This window comes from Sinocyclocheilus anshuiensis, unplaced genomic scaffold (assembly GCF_001515605.1).
Source record: "Sinocyclocheilus anshuiensis isolate Anshui unplaced genomic scaffold, SAMN03320099.WGS_v1.1 scaffold1015, whole genome shotgun sequence".
Lineage (NCBI taxonomy): Eukaryota > Metazoa > Chordata > Actinopteri > Cypriniformes > Cyprinidae > Sinocyclocheilus > Sinocyclocheilus anshuiensis.
Window position 1 is genome coordinate 1171567 of NW_015546029.1, and position 19637 is coordinate 1191203.

Below are 19637 nucleotides of genomic sequence, written 5' to 3' on the forward strand. Positions count from 1 at the left end.
AGTGGCTGTCAATAGATTACCCAACAGCCTTGTGTCTGCATATAGGTTGGTAATGGTCTTGACCCCCTAAACTTATCAACAGATCTCAGAGTCAATCTTAAACATGTAATTCTAATTAAGTCTCAGTGCACTTGAACTGCTTAGTGGCTGTCAATAGATTACCCAACAGCCTTGTGTCTGCATATAGGTTGGTAATGGTCTTGACCCCCTACCCTTTACCCTCCTCAGAAAGACAGCAGTAAGACAACTAGTTCATTAAAACGCCTCATTAGTCTTTTTCTGGTATGAAGGTTGTTCTCAAAGTAACACATTTTTGGAGGTCCATTTATGAGCCTCTAACTGGGTGTTCATAGGCTAATCAAGCTCTAAAGATCTGTAGCCTTATTAGGGGATCAGTTCTTGGTGAGCACACAACCATTTGTCAATTCCCGATACCCTCTTTCTCTCTGAAGCCACCTGACAACACATTTGTAAGTAAAGTCCTGCTCTTTGTTAATCCCCCAGCTGCATTTACTGTTCTCCTTAATTGTACCCACAGCCGTAGTGAGGAGGGACATGGGTCCTGGTGTTAGCAACACGACTGTAATGACCTATTAGGGGAAAAAATCTTCAGTAACAGAGGTATGTCTAACCTTTATTTTTAAAACAGGAAGAAAATTACAAAGCACTGACATCTTATGATTGCAGGTCTGGCAGGTAGATTGGGCCATCTGTCTTAATTATAGGTGCATTTACATAGGCGCAGAGCCAGGGTACAAGCAGATAATATATATATATATATATATGCCATCTAAAATCAGACCAGAATAAAAATTAGAAGCAATTTTTACTACAATTATTTAATTATGTTAATAAATTAGTACTTTAAAGATCCGATACATTCATGGGGATGGGATGAATATTTTGTTCAAAATAGTTATTTTTACAATGCAAGGAATGTATGTAATGCTATACATACTTACATACATATATGCTTTAATAAAATGTTCTCTGACAATTTATATTTTTGCAGTAATTTTGGTGTGGTAATGATGAGATATGGGCATGGCAGAACATGAGAAGAAAAAAAAACTGCATAAGATGCCCACAGGGCAAATCAAATGGCTGCCTTCCCAGCATGCACTGCTGTGTGAGATACTGGTAATTAACTTAATAGGGGCCTTTAATTATAGTGGACGGCTGATTCATGGCATGTGTTGATGCACCCCCACTGGCCTAAACAACTACTTGCTGTCTTTTTAAAGACAAATGCTAATGAATCTCATAGCAGGTTGTCTGACAGCAGTGGGAAAGCATATTTTTGAAATGGCATGACTGTGGCATTCTGGTCATGTGTAATCAAATCTTTGTTCATCACACTCATATGCATTCATAAAATTGCACTGATGCATATGTACATGTATTGTTGTTATTAACAAATAACTGCATGTCTAATATTTGTCAGATAAAGAGCAGAGGTGAGATAGCTTTACTCTGAAATGCTTCTCATCTTGAAGATTAACAGGTCCAACCAATAAAAGAACATTCTGAGTCCTCAGTTTCCAGTAAATGGTCTAGTCTCTGCAGTCCTAACCCCAGTCACCTCATCATGTGCTACCAAAGAATCATTGACTTAGGAACTGAGTGAGGAATTAAGTGCACTAAAGCATCTAAAAGCCATAGAAAATAATCATGAAAGAGTTCAGACATGTGGAGCAGAGGGGACAAAAACATCACTAGAAAATAGCATGTTTTAACATTTTAATACAGGAAAAAAAGTAACAAGACATGTACAGGTTGTGGACAGATAATCAGATAATAATTTCCAACCATTTTGTACACTTAAAGGGAAAATTAACATATGTAATAATTAATTTTGGCACAAATGTTAATTGTAGTTTATATAGGGAAAAAAACATAAATAGGGAAAAATTAAGGAACAATAATGATAGTGTTATACTCACTAGCTGAGGTAAACTTCCTATTTTGTGAGGTTTTTTGACAGTTGCAATGAAATAATCACAGTAAACTTTTTTGTGTGTTTTTTTTTAATGCTTGACAATTTAGGAAGCTGGAGAAGCACAATATGCTGTCAGCTGCCCAACCCAAGCAATAACGCGTGTTAATTAGTCTGATAAATTACGCTCAAAACAATGACATGTTTAAATAGCCCAATTTAGCTTGAATCGTAAATGAGATATTACATCAAAAGCCATCAATTTCCTCCTTTTTTTTCATTTGAAGAGGCGTGTGCCTTCCTGAAAGCATTTTAAAGGTTACGATTTCCTTTGACGATAAAGCAGTACCTTTTAATGAAATTCTAATTAGTAATTTCATGGACTTTGTGCTTTCCAGAAAAAGGGAGGAGGGAGCTCACATGTGGAAGCACTTTAGGAAGTGATAAATGATTTGAAATCCATTGCGTACCCTAGAATGGAAATTAGGGCGAACAGGTGTTAAATGGTAACCACTGGTGCATTTTTTTAATCGGGATGGAAAAGGGTTCCTGGTCTTTGGGATCAGAGGTGTCAATCTGAGAGTGAAATGGTTTAGAAGTCTGCAGGCTTTACACATTTGACCCATAGGCCTGGACTCTGCTGATCACTGCTGCTTTTGGAGAGCATGACTACTGTTCAAATAAATACTCTGATATATATTCTGTCCATGAGCTGTGTGCTCTTGCTTTTGTTGCTTACCCTGGTCCCTTTAGACACTGCATGTGTGCTACTGCAGAATGCAAGGTCATGATATTACTTAAACAGCAATTGACATGATTCTTACTTTATTACATATCACATCATGTATTTATTGTGAAATCAGAGATTTCACACCTCGAACAGGTTGCACATTTCAATACTGAGATCTGAAAATCAAAATGTGTGTTACTGTGAAACGTTGTTAACTAAACTAAAACAATTACAAATATTGTTGTTATTTGAAATAAATCTGAAATAGAATATAAATATTAGATGAAAAAAACAAAAATGTAAAATGTATTCAATAACATTGAAATAAAACAAACTGAAATAAAAATGAAATTAAAACTGCTTAGAATTATTAAAAACAAAAACTAAACAATTACAAAAAGCACATAACAAAATTACTAAAAATTCAACTAAAATGAAAACTAAAAATATAAAAGCTAATTCAAAATATTAATAAAACACAGACAGTGTGTTGTAAAGTGGTTGACCATATTTTGATTTTAGTTTTGATATGAATAATTTTACATTTGTTACCACTTTTTAATTTACAGTATAGCCTCAAAAGTATTTGGAGATTAAAGTCTGAATGTTTTTCTTTAGATAACAGAATATCAAAGAATGTGTCATTTTGCCAACAAATGATACAAGACCCTTTGTCAAAGCTAACTTGGTGGTCCTCAAGGTGATTTTGGTAGATATATGAAGTCAGTTCGCCTCAAGTTCACACAGGTGTCCTAGCAGATGTACAGTAGATGTCTGAGCAGGTGTAGTTCATCACATTAAATATGAACATGTTCCATTAATCTTTGAAAACCACAAAGTGTCCAGATACTTTTTGCTTTCATTTTATTTAAAACAGAACATCCATCCATTCATTTTCTAAACTGCTTTAGCCTCTGCAGGGTCTTGGGAGCTGGAGCCTATGTCTCGGGCCACAGGCAGTGGTCATCCTGAACGAATGGGCAATTAAACCAGAACATATTTTTATGTTTTTTTTTTAATGCAGAATACCTAACTGAAATCAAAATGAAATCATGTTCATGTCTTTGTAACATCTTAATGGCCTCATTTTAATGTTGTTGACTTAGAGGCCCTCAAAGTTAAATCCCTCTAAATAGCTTGAAACAAATTAAATGGTTTCCCTTTTAGTGATATAAGCTATTCAGACTAATAAATTATCTCATAATTGTGATTTGTCAGATGGGCTGTTTATCTGGGTTTTTTTTCTGTCTCTTTCTCCATATCTCTTTCTCCGCCTGTCTCTCTGCTTCTCACACCCACCCGTCAAACACTTGATTTTATGCAGAGTTTGGGAAAAGCAGTTGAATTGTCCACTTGTTTTAAGTCGAAACACTCTAGGCTTGTTTGGTGCCAGCTGTCCAAACACAAGAGGCTGAGATGATGATGGTAGTTTAGGGGGTTGAAGAGAGGGCCGCTCAGTCTGATGACGATGTGTTATATTTCTCTCTGACCCCAACACATCCCAGAATGCATTACAGCGTAGCACACTCTAATCAGGCAGGACAGAGTGGGGAGATGGACAGATGGTGAGACTATTTATTGTAATTCAAGTTAATTTACATCATACCTATAGGCTGGCCCACAGCCCAGATGAAAGATAATCCTATCTGTTCTCCAACACGAGTTAACCATTTCATTAGCCCAAGAGGAGGCTTTTTCACCTATGTGGTGCTTTGCCATTGTTTTGCTATATTGCAGTTTTATGGGAGTTTCATTAATGGACAAACTAATTTACCAGATCCTTTCTGCTTTAAAACTGCGGGAACAAAGGAGTGGGAGGGGGGAAATCAATCTTAGCCTTGCGGCAGAGCTGCTGACCCATTTATGCTTTGAAGACGGTCACTTTAAAAAAAAGAAAGGGAGGGAAGGGAAAAAAGAAAAGAGGAAAAAAGCATCTCAGAAGTTATCTAACTACAAACAACGCCTACCTTCCCCATTCCAGCTGCATAATCAAGCATAATAAGTGGCCTGCAAAGGTCACTTAATGTATTTCTAACACCACAGACCAGCTAATCCTGTCAGAGAGAATAAAATGGAAGGAGAATGGAGTGTGTGTGTGTGTGTGTGTGTGTGTGTGTGTGTGTGTGCGTATATATATGTATGTGTGTATGTATGTATAAGATGATATAGATAGATAGATGTAAAAGCAAATGTAGATGTAAAAGCCTGATGTAACATGATTTTTCTAAACATATATATGGATAATCAAGTAAACTAAAAGTTCAGTAAGTGTTCATCTCGAAATATTTCTAACAATTTAAAAGTTGTTGTTACGTTTACTTTATAAAAAGATTTCACAGCAAAAATACACATGTACTGTTTTTAAAATTATTCTTAAAGGCCTTTTACTTGCTAAAACAAAAAATATAAACTATCGATCAGACAACAGCAGGCATGTATTACATTGTGTATAACAGTTTTTTCAGCAGGGCCAATCACGTTGATAATTTAGAGGCCTTAGAAATTTGCATTTCAAATGATACAGTAAGCACTTAATTATAAAAATAATTTTGGGTGAACTACCCCTTTAACAGCATTTTTTTTTCAGACTATTCTCATTCTGTTGTGGGTACAGCAGCAGAGCTCAAAGCCCCATGCTGAAGAGTTTGTTAAAGCGTGAAATTTAGAGATGCATGTGACGCTAGACCAGTCATGAGGCAAAACAAACAAAGACGTCACGGAAGACAAACAGAGATTTGAGTGCATCATATGCCTCGTTCTCTTCCCTTGGCTCTGTCAAAACACCTTTCCCGGGATCTGTGAAACAGACAGAGTCCATTAGGAGCTCAAGCATATAATCACATCTCTGTAATGAGTTATTAATTAAACTAGGGGCATTCATTGCCCCGCTAACAGCCTCATAAACAATTGACTGGAGATTTGTGTTTTTTGACTCACTGACACCATTAAATAAATCAATATTGGGTTTTGCAGCAAGAGATCTGTGCCTAGCTCTCCCTGGTTTTTGCCAATCAGCCTCGTTGAATACTAATAAGGGAATTAGTCGCCTCATATTCCGCATGTGTCCCATCAAACAGATCCTTATCAAGAGGGAGCAGAAGACTCATTTGCATGGAGGAAGACTGCTTTGTAGGTAAAGATTTCACAATATGTCATTCATTTCGGTTTGTTTCCCATCCTCCATCTTCCTCTCTGGCTGCACAATCACACACACACTTCGCTTTTGCCCAAACAACAAAAACATGGTGTGCCATAGCTGGCCCCTTGGAAGCAGTTTATCCTGCTGTGACAACTCTTGAATGCTTCTTCAAATGCGCCTGCTTTAATGTTAGCGCAGTGTTTATTGTATTTTTTTTATTTATTTTCCGAAGCATCCTACTTTTCTAATGATATCTCTGTCCTTTCTTTGAAAACGCTGCCACCAACGAGCGGAGACCCAGCCACCCCCAGCTAGCATTCGGTTCCTTTTGATAGCTGCGCCAATCGATAAGTGTTGCACTTAGCACACCTAATGATGTTTACTATTCAAAGCGTGGAAAGAGAGGCTCTAAAGTGTGCTTTTATGTGTGATGTGTTAGCCAGAAAGCATGAGGAAAATCTGACGTGATTAGGCTAAGGACTGCACCTAAAGCTAATTGGCACAACAAACATGTCCATATACTTAAAATGTTCTTGAGAAAAAGATCATGTAAATAAAATCAGGTTGAGTCTGTGCAATTCCATTTCCTTGAATGTAGAAATGATATAGCTGCCAGTTTAACTGATGTTTTAAAAGTATGAACATAAGTTTTTATGTATAAATACAGTATATAATGTATTGTATTTTAGTTCGTTTATTTTATTTCAAATAAAAAAAAATTTTCTTTCTTTCTTTTTAATTTGAGTTTTTGTTAACTATAATAACCCTGCGGGGTAAAACATCTGTGAATATGTTTTTCAGTGCACTTTATTACCTTCCAGTTTCCATGATATCTTGCATTAGCAATCCTTCATCTTGCCCAAGTCAGTCATTTGGCAATCACTCTGCACTCATTTACACTTAGTATTCAATAAACCACTCTCTTAACTCAAGTTAAGGACATAATTATGCTCGGCCTCCCCCACTTCTCTGATCCTGAAATCATTATCAAGGCCCAGGTTTAAGTTTCACCAGGTGGACAGGGGAAGGAGAGAAGCACTCATTTACTCAAACCCAGCAGTGATACTGGGTCCATCCCTCCTCTCCTCACCTGAGTGCCTCACAGAAAGGAGTTGGCAGGGGGGAGGCCGTGCAGAACGAACCCCTTGTGTGTGGTCGCAGCTCTGTGGGGCTAATGCAGGAGATTGACTCTTTAATTGAGGCAAGAGTGATGCTCATCATCTCTCATTAATGAGGCCAGTTAGAAAAGTGGGAGTGCGTGTGTGTGTGTGTGTGTGTGTGTTTGGGAAAATGAGAATGCAAAAGAGGGAAAAAAGAGAGGTGAAGAGGCTCTGAGACATGCCTGGCCATCTCAGGGTGGTTATTAGTCACGAATCGCTATGTGTTGTGTGTGCGTATGTACTCAGATATATACCTCAGAGCATCTAATGAGGGAAAAGAGAGACTCGCTTATGATATCAGGTATCAATCACAGTCAATATGTCCAATTAAGATCAAAGCTCCACGTTATTTTGAACTTCCCTGAAAAGAAAAATGATCTCCTAATTAATATAGATTATCCAGGACAGACTGGAAGAAGAGAAATCTGAAATCTTTGAAATCTGCTACGGACCAGTATTCGATAGAGAGAAAGAGCAAGAGAGAGGTGAGGTGAAACTGCTTATGCAGTAAATTTTCCCAGTGCACTTCCTGCGATGAACTACATCACCCATGATCCTGCAGAGAAATATTACCAGATTAGAGTAAATAAATCATGGTAAATAAATAGTACTCACTCAAATGAAGCATTGTACCGTAAAGAAGTAATCAAACAGTTGTCTTCCTACAATTTCAAACCACTTATGTTTTTGTATATATCTGAATATTTTACAATAGAAACTTAAGATATATTGTTTCTGTGTTTATAATGAACAACTTTAATATTACTATTTTTCCCTTTTTAATTTGAAAACCTAATTCGCAACAAAATATTTGTCTTTGTGTCTAAAACAATATTTTTTGCTTTAAATCCAAGTTTGTAATGTTGTTCTTCATCTCTGAGCTGGTTAGTTCGGTTCCAAAAATCCATCTTTATTTTAAAATCCCTATTTAAAAAAAAGAATTGGAAAAATGTTTTAAAAGTGGCCATGCACAGTTGCTCTCTATAGCAGTCTGGAAATGGTTGATGACCATTACCTGGCTTGCACATGGTTATGCTTTCATCTACAGCGTTAAGTCACCATCATTGCTGTGGTAGTAAAAGTGTTGACAGACATGTTCTCACACTCACCTGCAGTACTCCATAATTTCCAGGGACGTAGTCATAGTGATAAGTTACTTTCGTTTTCATCTCATCTTCAAAGAAGGCGAGTAGACGCAAGATGGTCAGTTTCTTTTGCACAGCACATGTGGGACCTAAAGCAAAGATGTGGTTTATAGTTTAGTAAGCTTACATAAACTACATGGAATCTGCAGTGGAATAAAAGGCTAGAATAACATTATTGTGTTACTAACTTTAAAAGAGTATCAGTGACTGGACCCAATGAACAGTCAATGACATCACTCCGTGGTGTATTAAACTCTATGTGGCCAAATTATTACTAACAGGGATCGTTCTCAGGACTTTGGCTAACATTTTGGTTATGACAAACATTTTTCCAGTAATGTTAATAGAACTTTCATTCAGTTATCTTGCTTTTAATGTTCTAAAAACATTATTTATACATCATTTATGGAATGTTTTTGTTTTTTCTGAAAAGTTTTAGTTGGACGTTTGTCTAACATTTTCTTTAATGTTAGCACTTGTTTCAGAATGTTTAGAGAACATTTTAAAAGTAATGTTCCCATAATGTTTGCAAAATGATAAAAGAAAATGTTCCCATAATGGATAACCAAGAAAAAAACCTTTTTAAAACTTAAAAAAAAAAAACTGGACGTTTTGAACATTGAGAGAACAATAAGAAATAACATTTTCATAACGTATTGGGAAGAATGTTCTTAGAACATATTTTTGTTAATTGGTACATATTTTATGCTAAAGTTAAACTAAGACAATATCACTACAAGGAGACTGTGTCATCTGGATCAATAAGCATCACAATCAGAATCAATAACTTGTAACTAATTTGTATGAACAGGATTTTTATGATTTCTTTTTACCATTAAAAAGGATATGCAGCAAATTTTGTCAAGACAACTTTGCAACTTTGTTTAAGAGTGGTAAGAGGACCTTTGTCGGGGATATGCAGATATGTTAAGCAGTCTGTGCGGTACAGACTAAAAGCTGTGGGGTGAGCAGGGTGAAGAGGCAGCCTTAGTCCACTGGACAGGTGTAGGTAAACCGATCCCGGTGCCACCCAGCTTCAGGATGAACTTGTATTCACCGTCCCTCTGAGGTGGAGGTCAGGAGGATCGTCCAATCAGCTGCAATCAGAGAGAGAGGACACCCCTCTACCCCTCCTCTGAACCAATGAAATGGAGACAGGTCACCCCGGTCCAATTAAGAGTCATAAACATAATCAAAATTCAAAGGCTAGTCACTACGGTCTCCATTACTGGGGTTGGTCAGGCTCTGAGGCCAGCACTGATATCTGTTGACCATGCGTTAAACAAATACATTGTGTTCATAGGCCTGAGCCTCACATCTCAGGTGAACTTGACACAATGGCCTGAACCTGACCATCATCAATAGTGACCTATGCATGCCTAAGGAGCGTTCAGTGAAATAAAGAAGAATAAATGTGCTTCTGTTTGCATCAAAGCACTTTCAGATGTTCCATAAACACTGGACAAAGCCATGAGAGGTTCTGTGGCTTGTTTGTTCATTGTTTGTTTAGGACAATTGTCCTTTTTTGTTATTGCAAACTTAATTATCTTGTAAATTTGGTGTTTTCTGTGGTTTTGGTAAATATTACCAGCACTAGCAGTTGTGGAGTAAACACTTAGTGCCCAGTAGATATTTGCTCACACAGTTAGAGAAAGACTGTTACTAAGTCATGAGAGAAGTGTCTGATGCTCAGTAAAGCAGCATTTTTTTTTTAAATCAAAAATACAGTAAAACTGTAATGTCAAATATTATTACAGTGACAGTTTCTATTTTAATATTTTTAAAATGTAATTTATTCCTGTGATGGCAAAGCTGAATTTTCATCAGTCATTACTCCAGTCTTTAGTGTCACATGATCCTTCAGGAATCATTCTAATACACTGATTTGGTGCATGATTTGGAGTATCATTTATTATAATCAATGTAAAAAAACATATATTTGATTAATATTTTTATGGAAACTGTGGTTATTTTCTTTGATGAATAAAAAGTAAAAAAGAAAATATTTGAAATAGAAATCTTTTCTAACATTATAAATATCTTTACTGTCTACTGATCAACTTAATGTGTCCTTGATAAATAAAATAATGTCTTTAAAAATAAATAAAATCGTATTTACCACAAACTTTTGAAGAGTAGTGTATTTGTATCACTTCCTCTACTGTGTTCGCATGTTCAGTTGAATTTTGACAACTCATGGTAATTTGTTGTTAAAAGTTGTGTAAGTAATATCTAATTATTTGACATGGATTACTCAATTATGGTTTGTACATTATGTGAAAATATCTCATTTTGTGTTGAAAACAGACAGTTCTAGACATGTAAAAGGATTAGTGTATTTACAACAGAATGTGTATTATCATAATGTTTTTTATAATAAAAGAGATTTCATCATCTGATCAGCGTCTTTCTTTCATACATTTAAACATACCTGAATCAATGTTTTAAATGATCCAAAACTCCACTATAAGTAGTCTGTCCAAATCTTTGGCACTGATCTGCATAGCCTTAAAAGAATGCTGTGTGAAATATGTGTTGGCTTATTAAATATTTTGGCTAATTATGTAGTAACACATTGTACTGTATTTAATAGAGTTCTGCATCTTCCCCCTATAATCAGCATATTAAATGAGAAAAAAAAAGTCCATTCCATCTGGATCTTGTCATAACCCTTCAGGAGTGACACAACAGCTGGCGTACACAATGAACAGGAAAGTGAGTGAAAATTCAAAAGCATTTTTTTCAGATCTGACACTTGTTATATTCGGATTACATAGAAACATCAAGCTTGAAAATATTTCTCATTTCTCCACTACACCCTAAACAAAGAGCCACATTATGAGTAATATTCTTCCGGCCCAGAGGGATGTTCTGGCCTGGGGCAGCACCTGTGGTTGTCATCTCAACTCAAAACCTTATTAAACCTGCCCATCATCCTTTTAGGCCTCTACACCTGTCCAACAACAAACATGTCAGGGCTTTCAGTCTGCGCTTGAGGTGATTCTTCGTTACACAAAGGTGTATACTTAAGATGATGTGTGACTTGTGTCTGTCTGATTGTGTGTGTGTGTGTGTGTGTGTGTGTGTGTGTGTGTGTGTGTGTGTGTGTGTGTGTGTGTGTGTGTGTGTGTGTGTGTGTGTGTGTGTGTGTGTGTGTGTGTGTGTGTGTGTGTGTGTGTGTGTGTGTGTGTGTGTGTGTGTGTGTGTGTGTGTGTGTGTGTGTGTGTGTGTGTGTGTGTGTGTGTGTGTGTGTGTGTGTGTGTGTGTGTGTGTGTGTGTGTGCACCCAAATGTGTTTGTCTTGGACTGTAAATCCAAGTGTTTACTTGCAAAAATGTGCAGTGTGTGTGTTATCAGTGCATTGCAGTGACAATGAGAGACTATAAAGCATTTAAAATGGCATAAAACCAGGATCAAAAGTGCACGACTTCGCCTTTATTGATGTTTCCTTTCTCAGGTTGAGACATGTCCACTAATGACCAAAGACATGGTGGTTTGTAGCCAGTGGCATTGGTTGTGCGTAATGATAGAAGCATGTCATTGCCGCTTCCTCCCCCTGCAGTGTGCTCATAGGACATGAAGCTGATAGGAAATTCGGCTGAGATTTGTAGAACTCCTTTCATGTGTCTGGCGGCCATTTTGTTTTATTATTTTGGTACAAGTAATAGAGCTCTGAAGGCCAAGAATCTGTTTCTAAAGGTCATAGTAGATGGGTGGGGGTACTTGCACATGGTAAGTTTAATGTTTATGTGTGCTAGCATGCACCCTACGGACTGGGATAGGCTCCAGTATCTATACTACCCTACATAGGACAAGCGGTTTGGATGGATGAATAGGTGCACTAGCATTCTGGTAATATTAGTGTATATTACAATGAGATGTTTTCTCAAAATCTCAGAAAATACACTTGCACTTCTTAACTGTTGTTTTGACATTTCTTGAACTATTAAACTTAATGAAAAATACATTATTTGTGTCCTAAGTGACATACTATACGCTGTGCACTTACATTACATTATGCACTATGTACGCTTCCATCTTTTTATATGGTTATTTTGTCATCCAACATTGTTTAACATTCCACACTTCATTTTTCTGGTTAGTTAAGTGCATCATCCTGGTATTTAAAGTGTACTTTTTCAGTGTGAACATAAGACTGCCCTATTTATACTACAAAATGGCATAGAATAGTGAATAAATAAGCAAATTGGGACACACCTATTGTGTTTATTCAGATTAATTAGGCCTATTTTCAAATGCGGGTAATGTTTAGTTGATTTGATCAGTTGATTTTTGTTTCTATTTCAGAGTAAAAAAATTAATAGAAAAATTAAAAATAATAATAATAATTGTGAGATGAATCAGGTTTATTTACTACAACTAAAACCATAAAACATTTCTTGGAATAAAATAAACATTAAATGAAACAAAATAATATATATGCAACATTTCTCATTTTGGGGTCATTTAAACTGTATATCATTTCTACTAAAATAACACTGAGATGAAGTTTACAATTAGAAATAAAGTCACATTATGAGGCATAAAGTTACAATAAAAAAAATAAAGTCTTACAGTTGCAATTACAATATATAAAGTGACAACTGCTGTTATTTCTGAGGTAGGCATTCATAGATTTGTCATCTCACAAACTTGGGAAATATCTGACTTTGACATTTACTTGTAAATCTTTTGCTGGACTTTGAGGCTTTACATAGAATAATTTCAATTGTTTTATTCTCACATGAACTGAATTTACTCAAGATTTTTCACATTACAGGTTTAACCACATTACACACCCAACGCCTTGTAGAGAGTGCGACTGGGTCGTTTTTATTTTCGCTCTTACATTCCTCAGGCTTAGTACTGTCATAAGTTATTCTCTGCTCCAGCGCAAACCCTAACTGATCGCCCTCAAAATCAGCTTTACATTGTATGGGAAGATGACGGCATTTGATACCAATATTATGCACTGCACTTGCCAGCTAATGCTATTTTTTCTGCTCTGGTGGAACCCAGCGTCTAGACAAAGTGTATGTACACAAGAACGCAGTAAGGATAAATGTTTAGACAGTCATTATTGTAATTTAAAAAAATTTTAAGGTTGACTTGCTTTCAGATGGAGTTGACTCTGATTGTTGGAGTGTGTGAAGCTGCCATGCCTCGGCTTGCACTCGTTCAACTTTATTGCTGTCTTGCTTTAGACAGCCGAGTCTCTTTCGAATATAGGATGATCTAATTACATAAATAAAGATCTGTTCTAGCTGTCAATCATCATGTAGGCAAAGCTGCATCAAAACTTTTGTGTGACAGTGACATGTAGATGGAGATTAGAGAGATGGAAGTTGTGTTGTTGACTGAGTCTAGCTTTGTTTGCTCATTATGTTACAAATGTGCCAGATGACGCGCCCAAGTTTCTTGCATGACAGATGGTACAGCTGTAAATATTATTGCAAGAATGTCAACACATACAGTGCAACAGCGCTAAAATATAGTCGATTTAGCTGTAAAACCCTCTCTCTTCTTCATTTAAGAGATTCCAACTCCACAAAGTCTATTCAGATCCAGTGACTACATGGATTATTTCCATTTTTCATGTTAAGCCTATTTGGACAGTTGCAAAAAAAATACAGTTTGCATAAATACATGGCATCACAACAGAAGAAATTATTCGAATGACTGCCGTTTCTGATCTTTATAGTCAAATTGTGCACTTTATAAGCATAGAAAGGAATTGCCCATATCTTAAGACATAAGACAACAGTTTTAACCTACATTTTTCTCAGTTTAGCCTGAGGTTAAAAGCAATAACCATCAGTTAAACACCTGGGATGGAGAGTAATTCATCTGACCTTAAACAGCCACGAGCACAGGAAAAGAAAGAGGGAACATTAGCGAAGCCATCAGAAGTCCTGACGTCGCTTGCGCTTTAAAGCTGATTCTGCTGTCATTGTTTTCTTTATTTCACCAGTAGATAAAGAAAAATGCTAGCCGAATCAATCCAGCTTATCACCATGAGCTCATAAATGTCCAAGAAGATGTACTAATGACAGTTTAGTGAGAGGGAAGTCAGCTGAGAAACCCAAATACACACACATTCTTTCCCAGTGTGGTAGAGAGGTCATGGAAAGCCGAGGGGCGGATGGACTCATGGCTGTGAATGAAAGCTGGTTTGGTGCAGTGTCTGTCGGATGGATTGAGCTGATCAAAAAAGCATATCGCACAGGATGCTGTCCCCTGGCCCTAACGAGAACTGAATTATAGAGTAACAGGAAATTAAAAAATTCTTGCAATGCCGATCCACTACTCTTAGCCATTGCACTCTGACTTGGACTGCCCCTGCTTTGAACTTCAGCCACTGAACAGGTTCTTTTTATTTTTTTTTATCATTTTTTTTTCTTCCAACAACACTAATATGGGAACTATTAGAGCCATAGCAAGAATTGGTTGTTCTTCCATCTGGTTTCTTTCTGCTGTCTTTTTTTTATGCATTTCAGTCACAAAATTTACATCATTTCGTCAAAAATCAAGTACTCCAGTACTATGATAAACCCTTCGCTTTGACTTACATTCTCAGCAAATCTTGACAATTTTTAGCCTAAGTTCCCGAGTAAAAGAGCAATGGTGGTTGCCATGGCTTCAAACAGAAACATTTAAATGAATCATCCACCTCTAATTCCCTAATCTGAGGGAATTATACTGCACAGAAAACTGATCACTGAGGAAAACCCTCTGAACCTAATACCTAGTCAATTACTGTCATAGTGCAAAGTGCGCTGGTTTACGATTAATACTGGTATTTAAAAGTTGTGAAAACACCTATTTGTCAAAGCTGTCATTTTGAGTCAAACTGTACATGGCAAAGGAAAACGGAGCTACATGGAGCTTATTGCATTTGCAAGGAGAGGAAAACCATAGCTGGACTGTTTTAATATTTAAACAGCATATGGAAGTTGTTCAGAAAGCATTTGTACTTCCCTGCTAATAAAGACTCTTACATCAGAAGGGTTTGTTGCGATTACCTTAGTTAGCTGGAAATGTTGGACCCAGCAAGAGGCTGATTTTACTAAACATCCGAAGCAAAGACCTACACGTGTGTTTATGGACTTGTTGGCACATTTAGGGCAGGGAATGCTCTGATGACCAACACAGGTAATGAGGTATGACTGTATTACACACACTAGCTAGAGCTGAATTTCCTGTGGAACCACTATACTGATTGGTTGAAGGGGCCCCTGCCATATTACGGTTAGCGATTATCAATAAATATGACATCACTTTACTCATATGTCTACAGAATTCATAGGATTGTGAAATCTACTAAAGTCACAAAGATTAAATTGAGTTCAATAAAAATTAAATAAATCTATTTATCATCTTAAATAGATGATATAACATACTAAACTATAAATTCAAAGCTACACTGAACAAAATTATAAACGCAACACTTTTGTTTTTGCCCCCATTTTTCATGAGCTGAACTCAATGATCTAAGACTTTTTCTATGTAGGGGCAACATGAACCTATTTTTGGAGCAGGCCAGACCAGTGATTCTCTTGATTCCGTAGGTGAGTTAAGACATGACTGAAAAAGAAAAAAAAACTTTTTAGATAACTTATTCATTCTATATTCAAGTGAAAGTCGAAACAACCTTGTTGTACAGTTTTGTTTGGCAAGCAAAGGGGACTCTGGTTTTTGAGAGTAACCCATTTTGTGTTGCACTGGGAAAAAAAGGTTTCAAGTGTGATGACAATTTTCTTGTTTTTAAAGCAATTTGAATTTGAATTGATTGGACAGATCAAATCTAGACATGCCCCAGACAGACACAATAATAGTGCAACTTAAAGGGGCAGTTCATCCGAAAATAAAAAAATCCATCATCATTAACTCACTCTCATATCATTCCAAATCTATAGCCTGTGACTTTATTTCTTCTGTTGAACACAAAAAGAGAACTGTTGAAACATTCTTCAAAATATACACCACTGTGCAAAATAATTTTTAATGTTTTTTGAACAAGTCTCTTATGCTCATCAAGGCTGCATTTATTTGACCAAAAATACAATAAGACTAGCGGTGTGCGATATGACGATTTTTGATCATGGACGATTAAAATGTCTCCATGATCTGCTTTTGAAGAAATAGTATTGCCCTACATCGCACACAGTTCTGGCGCCTCAGTCTCAAACTACACAACATACATTCACATCAAATGTTAACTCAGCGGTAGAGTTTCACTCACGGGAAACTGCACTGATTCGCAATCACTAAAGTACATTATTTGCATATGCTTTAAAGCCTTGCCGGTTAAGCTTTTTATTTGCGTGCTGTTCTGACATGCACATTTTCTGAGCGCTCACACATGAAGCGCGTGCACACTAAAAAGCCTGTCAAAACAGCGCCTGATTACTGGACTGTTATCTTTTGTGTCTGATTGCGCTAATACTGTCAAAAATGCATATAAACACAGCTGGTTATGTCTAAAATGAAAGTAAACAGTTGAGAGAGAAAAAATGGATGCGTGCCTGTATATTATGTGTGCAGGTCTTAAAGTGACAGTACAAAACATGCTGCCGCTTGTCATTAGAAGGATAGTTCATCCAAAAATTTTAATTCTGTCATTATTTACTCACTCTAATGTTGTCCCAAACCTGTGTTCATTTGTGCTGAACACGAAAGAAGATATTTTGAAGAATGTGGGTAACCAAGCAGCTGCTGGTCCCCACTGACTTTGTTTTTTCCAAATATTATGGAAGTCACTGGTGACCAGCAACTGTTTGGTGACCCACATTCTTCAAAATAACATTTATGTTCAACAGAAGAAAGAAACTCATTCAGCTTTAAAACAACTGGACAGTGAGTAAATGAATTTTCATTTCGGGGTGAACTATCCTTTTAAAGTAAATAAAACAACAAAACAGAGAAATATCACTCACTGCTCTTGACTGAAGAACTTTAATACAGTTGCTTTAATAAGAATCAATGTATAATTTATACAGTGAAGTGTATATAGTGTTTTATTTTTATATTTGTTCATTCAATTTCTTGAATACTACTGCTAAATACACCTACCATACCTGAAAAATAAAGTGCAGTTTGTTTTATTTGTATATTATGTAATAATGTATTTGTAATGTATACCTTTGCTCTTATTTTGTTTTTAATAACAAAGATAAAGTAATTACAAAGATGTAATTTTTATATAGATGTAATATCTTCGCCCACTTTGGCTTAAATGTATGCCTTTTATTGTTATTGTTTGATATTTTGTTACCTTGTAAGGCTTTATTTTTAAAATAGAGAAATAGGTTTGGCTGTACTGCTCAGACAACTTGCAAAATAGTAAAACCAACATGACAAAGAAACCAATCATAATCATGAATCATGATTTTCCTGTAAAAAATCTTGATATGATATTTTTACCATATCGCCCACCCCTAAGTAAGACAGTAATATTGTAAAATATTGTTACAATTTACAATAGTGTTTTCTATTATAATTTACTTTAAAATGTAATTTATTTTTGTGATGGCAAAGCTACATTTTTAGCAGCATTACTCTAGTCTTCAGTGTCACAAATTCCTTCAGAAATCATTCTAATATGCTGATATGGTGCTCAGGAAACGTTTCTTATTATTAATTTTATCAATATTGAAAACAGTTTTGCTGCTTAATATTTTTTGTGGATAATTGCTGAATAAAAGTATTAATTACTTAAAAAAAACAATCTTACAGACCCCAAACATTTGTATAGTAGTGTCATTTAATATTTTTTATTAAGTTTGAAATGTCAGGAGGGTGAGTAAATGATGAAATTACATTTTTTAAAACTCCATTTAATTATCAATGATAGTTGCATTTGAAAATCTGAGGGGCATGTGTCAGTTTTAATAGTCATGGCTCTAGTTTTTATTTTTATATATATATATATTCTAATCCATTATGAAATTGCGCCAGCAGTAGATCAAGGACGCTATTGCAGTAGAGTTTGTGGGGCTGTCAAACAATCTGGATGTCACGCACACACATTGCTAAAGTCATTATTTTCTTTAACTCTTAGCACTTGCTGAAATCTGGGATGTTTACAGTTGAAGTTTGTGGTAAACCTTTGGCTGTGTGGCTGGTGCTGTAGTTGAACTCCTGCTCTTTCAGCTGAAGGATGTTCAAAAGGCTGTGGCTGGCATACAGAGTGATCACTCTCCACACTTTTATCTCTCTCTCCCCACATTAGCACATAGATGAAGCTTCACTTTTTCTCTGCAGCGTTAAAACTCACTCGGAATAAACAACACTTCTTCTTATCGGTAATAGACAGATATCTGACATCCTAAAAAATGCTCATACCGTTAATATCCCGGGATTATAATATTCCGACCAGGACAGGTGTCTTTGAGCATCCTGTTTATCTTGGTATTAGGTGTACACAAAGTTAGTTTGTTTGTTACATAAGCACAGAGACATGGTGAACTGACGATTTATTATTTGTGTATGCTTGAAAGTTAAAACTGTACAGATTACATTTACAACTACAGCAAGAAACAAACGTTTTGCTGTTTCTGAACATTGATCAGATCTATTTCATGAGTCAGAAAAGATCCTATTGCTCAGCATCCTGTGCAAATTGCATTCTCTGGCACACTCACACACTTTCTCATCTACATATGAGGCTGTTATAAACACCAGCAGGAGGTTCCTGAGCGTTGGATATATAAACAAATTTTCAAGAGTGTGTCGATAATGAGCTGGAGTGTGATATAGCCAGCCAGCCAGCCTTGATGAGAATGCGGACACACGTAGATGCCTGTAGAGAGGTTAACGCAACGGTCTGGAGACACCATTGTGATTTCAAACTGTGCTTATCACAGGGGAAGGAGCTGGCAGCTTCTTAGAAGGCTTTATGGGCTCTCTGTTCCTCTTGTCTAATTTAACCGTTCTGCATCTTTCTTTCACTTTTCACACTATGAAGCATGTGGAGCACAGCGGCATAAACTAAAATATGACTGATGAGGAAGGTACTTCCAATATTTTGTACAATTTTCATCTAAACATGATGTTGGCAGTACAAAAATGTCGGGCGAATAGGCCTACAGGTAAAGTAAGAAAATTCTGTCATCACTTACTCAACTTGTCATTTGTAACCTGTATGACGTCTTTCTGCAGAACACAAAACAGTCATACTGGTTTGAAACAACATGATGGTGACTAAATAATGATCGAATTTTCATTTTTGGGTAAAGTACTTTACATCAAAGTTCTGAATAAAACGTCTCGGTTACGTATGGTAACCCTCGTTCCCTGAAAGAGGGAACAGAGACGTCACGTCGGATGACCGACGAATTGGGATCTCGCGTAGAGAGACCAATCTACTTCGAGTGTAAACTAGACGAGCCTGAAGCTTTGCGTCCAGTCTACGTCGCACCTTAAGGCTCGGACGGGACAGCGCAAAGTTAGGGCTGGGCCTGCCTCCTCCGAGGGCAGCGCTTGCAGGCTCACCACCTGATCCCTGAAGGGAGTAGCGGGAACCTTGG